The sequence below is a fragment of the Phodopus roborovskii genome, unplaced genomic scaffold (genome assembly GCF_943737965.1).
Source record: "Phodopus roborovskii unplaced genomic scaffold, PHOROB, whole genome shotgun sequence".
Classification (NCBI taxonomy): Eukaryota; Metazoa; Chordata; class Mammalia; order Rodentia; family Cricetidae; genus Phodopus; species Phodopus roborovskii.
Genome location: NW_026126433.1, coordinates 45,632,232 through 45,641,375, shown reverse-complemented (window position 1 = coordinate 45,641,375; position 9,144 = coordinate 45,632,232).

The window sequence follows — 9,144 nt, the reverse complement described above, 5'->3', positions numbered from 1 at the left end:
CCTTATGTGGACGGTACCAATCTACATTCTCACTAAGGGAGTTCTTTTCCACCATATTCCTTCCAAGATTGCCTTTTAAAAGATCAAATATTTTGTTCTCCATTCTGTTGGGTCAAAAAAATTCTTATTGTGATTTAATTTTATGCTTCCTCTATAATGGTAAAAGTTCAGCATAATGTAGTCTGAACGTCATTTGGAGACATGAATCAGAATGGATCCGACTCTGTCTATGAGTATTTGGCTAAGTGTGAAGCACTGTTGGATAAAGTTAAGCCTGTTTAGGAATGTCTTTGCTGTAAGCACCCTTTTTCCATTGTTGGGCCCACATGCTTTGAATATTCAATTGATTGACATTTGTTAGACTCATCTGTCTGTCCTGGGGCTGGAGCTGCTGACTGAACAATCCCTCCATTAGCCACCAGCTAGAATGTCATTATGATGGCAAGAATGCTTTGAACTCTATGGACATCCTCAAAAAGCAACACACTGTCTATAAGGAATACTGGCCCCCTTCCTCTTCCCAAATACTCTCCCGTCTATTTTTATGAACTATTTAAAAATCATAGTATAGACAGAGAGAAGAAAGGATGGGAGAGAAGGAGGGGGGAAGGAAAAGGGGTTGAGGATTTATTAGAAAAAAAGAAGTAAGATCTTGACAGTCAAACAAGTAAAATGAATAGGAACAAAATGGTATGATCATTAACATTTGGTCAACCTTTTGCATTTTGGCATCTCTATTGATCTCTCAAACGACAACCTTAAAATTTCAGCAAACAGCATCAAGCCTTATGGTGCATCTAGTGAGATTGTTGTTGTAGCAGCAAGTAATAAAGAACTCCCCTCTGCCCTTTCCTGGGGCAGGGAGCTGCTGCTCATGGGCATGGTCACTTAGGCCTGCTTTTTACTTCTCATTACCTAAAGATGGGAAAACTCTGGTGGACTTTTAGACAAGGGAAGTGGGAGGTAAGAGGTCACCTCTGGACTCAGTCAAATCTGAGTTGGGGATGGGTTGGCTGTCAGCATTATCAGGAGGAGCAGGGCTGCAATGATTCCTGTGTCATCCTCACTGAGAAGAGTCACCTCTTCTTACAGGCTGTGTGGGCTCTTCCTCTCCTCTCAGATGCCCCCCCCCCTCAGCTGGCTTATTTGAAGTTGGCATTGTGCATTGGCAGGCAGCCTGCTCCTCCCCTGACAAAAGGCATTTTGCATTCAATTCATAGCTTGCTTCTGAGTTTATTTTTATACTTAAAAAAAAAAAAAAAGAAATTGGGTACCAAATATGTCCAAATACATTCTGTGTGCATTCAAGCAGTTCTGTTAGTTAAGCCAATGACATCTCCAGGCCTTTTAATGCATTTAATGCATTTTCACATAGGTATAGAGTTGAGGAACAGGCAGAAAAAAAATACAATAGCTAGAGTCTTCATTTCACAAATGGGCTTACACAGTGATTGCTCAGATTTGCCCTTGTCATCTTAATGATCCATGAAGACAATACATGTAAATGGGTTGCCTCTCTTCCTCTTCCTCCTCCTTTTCCTCTTCTTCTTATGTTTTCAAGACAGGGTTTCTCTGTGTAGCTCTGTAGACCAGGCTGGCCTCAAACCCAGAGAGATCCACCTGCCTCTGCCTCCGGAGTGCTGGGATTGAAGGTGTGTGCCAGCACCGCCCACTGGATTGCTTCATTTCTTTAGAGTGTATGGACACTGTGATAGATTTCATCAATCCTCACTAATGGAAGTTGGTCTTGTTTGCTAAAATTTATTGTACTGGGGCTGGTGGTAGAGGAGTAGAGCACCACTTAGGTTCCAAGCCCCAAATTTGACCTCCACCCCACTTCCACATAACACTGCTAAGCGCTCTTTAGTCCATGGTCTGTTGCCAGAGCTGAGAATGAGATCAGTAATACTGGCATCCAAGCTCCATCTAGAGCAAGAATGTCTCTTTCTTTTAAGATTTATTTATTATGTATAATGTTCTGTCTGCATGTATCTCTGCAGGCCAGAAGAGGGCACCAGATAACATTACAGATGGTTGTGAGCCATCATATGGATGCTGGGAAATGAACTCAGGACCTTTGGAAGGACAGCTAGTGTTCTTAAACACTAACCCATCTCTCCAGCCCCACAAAAATGTTTTCTAGTCAGAGTAGACACCATAATGTGGCAGCTGGGGTCAGAGGAGAAGACATTGCGGCACCTGCTGTAATGAGGGTCATCTGTTTGATGACCTTGGCAGTGACTTGGTGTTAAAGGCCACAGAGCAGCCAGGTTTATAACTTCAGATAGTCATCACTGGAACATGGGTCACAGAATAAGCTGTATTTATTTTCATAACCCTACAACACCGGCACCTACACTATCATTAACAGTGTTTTAGAAAAGTTGTCATCATCATGGTGCCAGAACCTTCTATACTTGGTCCTGAGAAAATAAATGTGAGAATGAGATAGCTAGAAGCTGTTCATTTACCTTTCTGTCCTAAATCCCCTTGGAGTAACTGGGGAATATGTTGAAGTAATTTGTGACATGGAAAAACAGCCTATTTCTGAGGAAATACATTTGTACCTCCCAGGGAAGAAAAGGGGCAAAAAGAACTACAAATTTATGGGCCTCTTCAAATCTTCTTATCCCTTCAAATCTCATCTCCCTAACTCGTTTTTTTTTTTTTTACAAGAAAATTTATTATCATCATCATTATTTTTTATTGTTATAATTACTTTGTGTGAGTGGTTTTCTACATGTTTGTCTGCATATCATATATGTGCCTGAAGTCTGAAGAAGACATCTGATCCCCTGGGACTGGAGTTACAGATGTTTGTAAGTCATTGTGCGAGTGCTGGGAATTGAACTCAGCTCCCCTATAATGGCAGTCAGTGCTCTTAACCACTGAGTCAACTCCCCAGCACACTCTCCCTAGTTTTTCTGTCCTACCTTATTTCCCTAGGGTCACTTCCTAAACTACCATATCTATTTCATTAAAATTTATACTAAGGGTTTCTAGAAACTGGTTGGGCCAAGGCAAACTATGGGGAAAATAAAAATTCCTTAAGGAAACAAAACAAAACTAAATGGACTTAGCATTATAATTCATTAGGAAATTGGGAACATAATCAAACAGAATTCTGAATAGTTTCTCTTTTTTTTTTTTTAAATAGGAAGTTATGCACTCCAAAGTGATTTTTACTTTCTCATTCATATTTGCTATGAAATTAATGTAATAAATAACTTTCTGGGTATTTCATAATACATGTAATCTAGACTTTTGAAAAATCAAAATAATTTATTTATTATATGAAGAAAAACACCAGAACATACTTGTGTGGTGGATTTGCATGTAGAATGTCCTAAGGAACAGGTACTTTAAAATTTTGCTTCCAAAATGGAAATGTTAACATATGGGGCCTCAAGGGAGGTCCTTCAATCATCAGAGAATAACTCTAAGGGTGAACGTGAGAACCCCACGTCTTACTTTTTCCCTGTACAGCTATACTGTGAGTGGTCGTCTCCCCAAGCACCCTGTGCCGTGATAGCCCACCACAGATCCAATTCCTTGGACCTCCCAAACTGTGAGTGGAGACAAGTTGACTACCTCAGGTCCTCATTATAGCGATAGATGATGAACACACCTGATCATTGTTTTATTGATTCTTCTCTCATACATTGCATCCTGATCACAGTTTCCCGTCCCTCACCCCTAAATCTCCTCCCTCCCCAAGATTCACCGCTCCTCTGTTTCCCTTCGAAGAAGGGCAGGCCTCTAAGGGACATCATCCAAACATGGCATAACAAGCTACAATAAGACTAGGCAGGACAAGACAGCCCAGGTTCCAAAGGCAGGCAAAAGAGTCAGAGACAGCCCCCATTCCTAACGGAGTCCCACAAGAACACCAAGCTTCACAATCTTAACACATATGCAGAGGACCTCGCTCCGACTCATGCAGGGTGCTTGATTGACGATTTGGTCTCTGTGAGCCCCCATGAGCCCTGCTTAGTTGATTCTATGGACTGTGTACTCCTGGTGTTCCTGACCCCTCTAGCTCCTACAATCCTTCTTTCCCTTCTTCTGCACACACTGGATACTTAGAGAATAATAAGATGTTCTGGAATCCCAGAATGCTGTAAAAGTGTATTTTAATCATCTGTTAGGTTAAGGCAGGAAAGATTGGATAAACAAAATACCACAGTGGAATTTCAACAGGCAGGTAGAGTTAGTCCCAGGAAATGGGGCTGAAATGCTACAGAGTGAGAACTTGGATTTAGAGCCTGAAGGCATAGACTCAGAAAATGAATCCCTCATGCATTTTAGGCAATCTTCTCTTCATCATTACAGCAGACAGAGGAGCATTCCTCTGCCTCCTTCCCAAGGCTGTTACAAGGTATACTGAAAAAAAAAAAAAAAAACAAAAACAAAAACAAAAAACCACCACACACACACACACACACACACACACACACACACACACACACACACACATTACCCAGAAGCTGTAAAACTCAGAGCTCAGGTCCCAAGGATAGTGTTATCTTTCACTGAAAAAAAAAAAATTAACCCTGAAAAAGAAGCATCTTTTGATTTTAGTAACAAACATCCAATGTAAATATTTTCTCCCATACCCCGCTTTTCTCGAATGCTCCTTTTTTCCTACACCAGCTTTCCTGACTACTGCTTTTTTCGGAGAGGTCACATCCTGCTTCTCAACACTCAACATTCTAACTCTTGGCACCACTGATTCATCACCAGCTCTGGGAAGGAAATGTAGAATGTGGACACGTGACTGTCATATCTCTCCTTCATGTAGCCTTTGATGCCCTCTTTCCAAGCACTTGGCCAGTCCAAGTGTTCATGCTGCAGTCATAGAGAGTTCTGGGAAGATGGGAAGCGTCCTTTTCCCTTGAGTTAGTCTCTGACATCATTTCTGATAAGGGAGTGTCTCTATGTGGCCCAGGATGACTTTGAACTCTCTGTCATCCTATCTGCACTCCTGGTTGCTAACATTTCAGGTGGGAGCCAGTACATCATCATTTTCTTTCTTTAAAAAAAAAAAGATTTATTTATGATGTATAGTGTTCTGTTTGCATGTATGCCTGCAGGGCAGAAGAGGGTACCAGATCTTATTACAGTGGTTGTGAGCCCTCTGCTGGGAATTAAACTCAGGACCTCTGGAAGAACAGCCAGTGCTCTTAACTGCAGAGCCATCTCTCCAGTCTCCCCACCATCATTTTCTTTGGTCACATGATTGTAGTTTTCTAGGAACTTTTAAGCCAGCCTCTTCCTTTTGACTTGTTTTTTGGAACCTAGGCAGTCTGCTTTATCTATCAGTCTAAGGAGGAACCCAGAGAGCATGGCTCCCTAGGGCTTCTCTGGAAAACAATTTGAGGAACACTGGATGTGCATCATTAAAAATCATCCCTCACAGACTTCCTGGGCTATTTTAATCTGAATTGTCTTGGACCCTCTTTCATTTGTAGAACAGCTTGCCAATGCAGGTCTCAATGCTGTTTTCAAAGTACTTTATTTCCCAGTAGGCCTGTAGAGGCTGTCTTAGCTTTAGAACCAGAAATAACTTCAAGGCACCAAGTCCATTATTCATCCCTGGATACAGGCCCCAAGTAGACCAAATGACCACTAAGGCACTGGAGGCCCCACTATTTTAAGGGTCTTCTGCTCTCTACAGCCTTTGAGGAGAGAGTGGCTTGGTTACTTTGGAGACCAAGTGAACTGAATACCAATGAGGAAATCAGAATGTCAATTGCCTTTCTAGTTTTTTTTTTTTTTTTTTCAGGTGTGTGTGTGTGTGTGTGTAAACCAACTGTGGTGGTTTGAATGAAAACAGCCCCATAGGCTCATAGGAGTGGCACTATTGGGAGGTGTGTCCTTATTGGAGTAGGCGTGTCCTTGTTGGAAGAAGTATGTCCCTGGGGGGATGGGCTTTGAGGTTTCAAGTAATCAAGCCAGATTCAGTGTCTCTCACTTCCTGCTGCCTACTGATCTGGGAGGTAGAAATCTCAGCTACCTGTCCAGCACCATGTCTGCCTTCATGGCACCATGCTCTCCACTATGATGAAAATGGACTAAACCTCTGAACTGTAAGCCATCTGATTAAATGCTTTCCTTTATAAGAGTTTCCATAGTCATGGTGTCTCTTCACAGCAGCAGAAACCCTAAGACATCATTTCACTATAGCCAAAGCCACCTAGTGCTTGCTATGTGGCATAAGCTGGCCTCGAACCAATGACCCTCTTGCAACCCCAGCCTCAAATGCTGGAAGAGCAGGTGTGCACAACCCCATCTAGCTTCATTTCAACTTCCCCATTCACCTTGGTGACTGGTTTTGCATTTCTTCAGCTTAGAAAAAGAAGTCGTGGTTATTTCCTAGGAAGATACAGGAATGTAATTGAGAACAAGATTTCTTTGGGACTATCCCCCACTCCTGCCCAGTCCTACATGATATGGGATGCCCTTCTGTATGTTGCTAATATGTGTTGCTTTTATTGGTTGATGAATAAAACCAATGGCCAGGCAAAATATAGTCAGGCAGGAAATCCAAACAAAAATGCTGAGAGAAGGAAGGCAGTGTTGGAGAGACGCCATGTAGTCACTGAAGGAGTAATATGCCGGAGCGTTATCAGTAAGCCACAGTCTCATGCTATACATAGGTGAATAGAAATGGGTTAATGTGTAGGAGAGAGCTAGCCGGTAATATATCTGAGCCATTGGCCAAACAATTGTAATGGTATATTAGCCTCTGAGTGATTATTTCTTAAGCATCTATGGGGACCCAGTGGGTGAGAGAAAAACTGGTCCAATGGGACCTGGAAAGACAGAGAAAAACTTTCAACTACACCTACACTTAGCTCTCTCTCTCTCTCTCTATCTCTTTTTGAGACAGGCTTTTTTTGTGTAGCTTTGGAGACTGTTCTGGAAGTTGTTCTGTAGAGCAGGTTGGTCTTTTGATCTTGAACTCACAAAGACCCGCCTGCCTCTGCCTCCAGAGTGCTGGGATTAAAGGCGTGCGCCACCACCACCCAGCTAACTTAGCTCTCTTCTAAGGAACTCCCTACCTTACTGTTTTGGATTCCGTTGGGTTTGACTTGGAATTGAACTAGAACCCCTGAGAGAAAGGGTGCTCTCTATAGGCGGACAGCTATGTGGGTGGGATTGTTGCTGTTTTCTGAAACACATCTGAAGCTGCTCTGACCATTATTACTCCAGGATTCTAACCGTGACAGAAAGAGCATAAAACCAATTGCCTAGGGTGTTTTTATTTTCCTCTTTATTACTATAAAGGATAACTGAAATGCCACAGCTGGCATAAATGAAAGTGTGACAACCGTTAGACTGAGGGCTGCTCACCTTCCTAGTTAGGGTAGTTGTGTTTATTTGACAAAGGACAGCATAGGATGAAGGATAAAGAAAGGGAGGCACCAGAAAAAAAAATATTAGTCAGATGCAATTCATGTAAGACAAGACCTTGGTGAATGCCTGGCTAGGTGAAGAGAAGTTGAAAAATATAAAACAATATGTGTATGTAGGTATGCATTGCATGAATATATTTCCCTAAGTAGCTTCATATGACCTATATAATCGTCACAGATCTCTGTAATGTAGGTGTTACTGTAATTGTTATGTTGCAAATGAATTCACTCGTGTATGACATAACCAACTTCCCCAGAACCATTCATCTTTGGACCGAGGTGTGAACCTGGTGAGACAACTGCAGAGCCTCTAACCCTTGGCACAGACTCTAGACTTAGCTCTCTGAACTGTGAAGTGTGGGAGCTTAAGAAATTCCTTTAAGGGTCCAGTGCCACTCCAGGACAGATGTGTGTGGTGTAGAGCCTGTCAGTCGGTCCCTTCTGAAGATCATATGAAGATCTTATGGGGCAGTCCTGGTACATCAGATCTAAAACACATTTCGTACTGGGTTGACTGGAACAGAGGAAGAAGCTGCTGTCACTTGAATTGTCTTGCAGACAACATCTAATTGTCACAAGGCACAGGTGAATTTTGAAGCTTTTTCTGTGACTCAGTTTCCCAAATAACAGTTTAGTATTCCACATTGTGTTGCTGCTGTCCTTGGTGAGGGAATAAATAGTAAAATACTGAAGCTCCAAGTGCCCACTCACCATGTCATTTCCTCACACACGATGGCTATTTATAACTGTCCTCATTAGAAAAAAAAAAAATCTTTTGTTCCGTGTGGTCAGAATCTTTTATATCTGTCCTTTTCCAAATCCCTGGTGTCTTTTATTCATCAGTGATTAAGTCAGTATTGTTTGTTCAAAGTAAGGAACAGAAAGGCATAAATTAAACCTCCTAGATGAGCAATGTGTCCAAGTCATTCTCTGTGTGCATGAGCAATATGTAAACTCATCCAATGTGCCCTGATATCACAAGACATTTTGAGGACTACTAGGGACTTTTAACATATTTCTATTCAATGAGAATTTTTATTTAACACATATGCCTCTGTGATCTCCTCTATGAGTTTTTTTTTTCATTTTCTTTGGAAGGAAACAGATATAAAAGCAGATATTCTTTTTAAAAATCAAATGTATTCTTCAAAGATGTTGCCATAATAAAAATAGTAATGCAGATGGCATGTAGCTATAAAATCTATTTTAACCGAGGCATAATAATCTATTATTTAATAATATAAAAATGGGGACTGGTAATAGAATCATGAACTTCTTAACTAGACTCATCTTCACCTATCTGGACATCTGAATCCTGCTGACTCTTATGCGTCTATTTTATTTTTGCTTTTAATAGGGTGTGTATTTCTGTAAAAATGGAAGATGGTTTTACTCAAATAACAAACACAATTCCCTTCTCTTTGAGGCCCATGATGCCCGTAACTGACTAGAAGAGGTGTGCCTTTCCCAGAATGGGAGAGTCTCTGTGCTGTGACCTGTGCTAGCCTCCATTGCTGCTCCTCCAACACTCCCTTGCTTCTGTCTGCTGCTAGCTCCTACATGATACACACCTAAAGAGTAGGGTCAGTTTTATTTCCAGGGAATCTCTATTTTCATATAATATTTATTTGAGCAAATTAATATCCCATTTAATCATTTATCCAGTTCCTTAAACACTCACTGCCTCCCTCACTCCCAATATGCTGAGGAGATCTTGTTCCTTTCC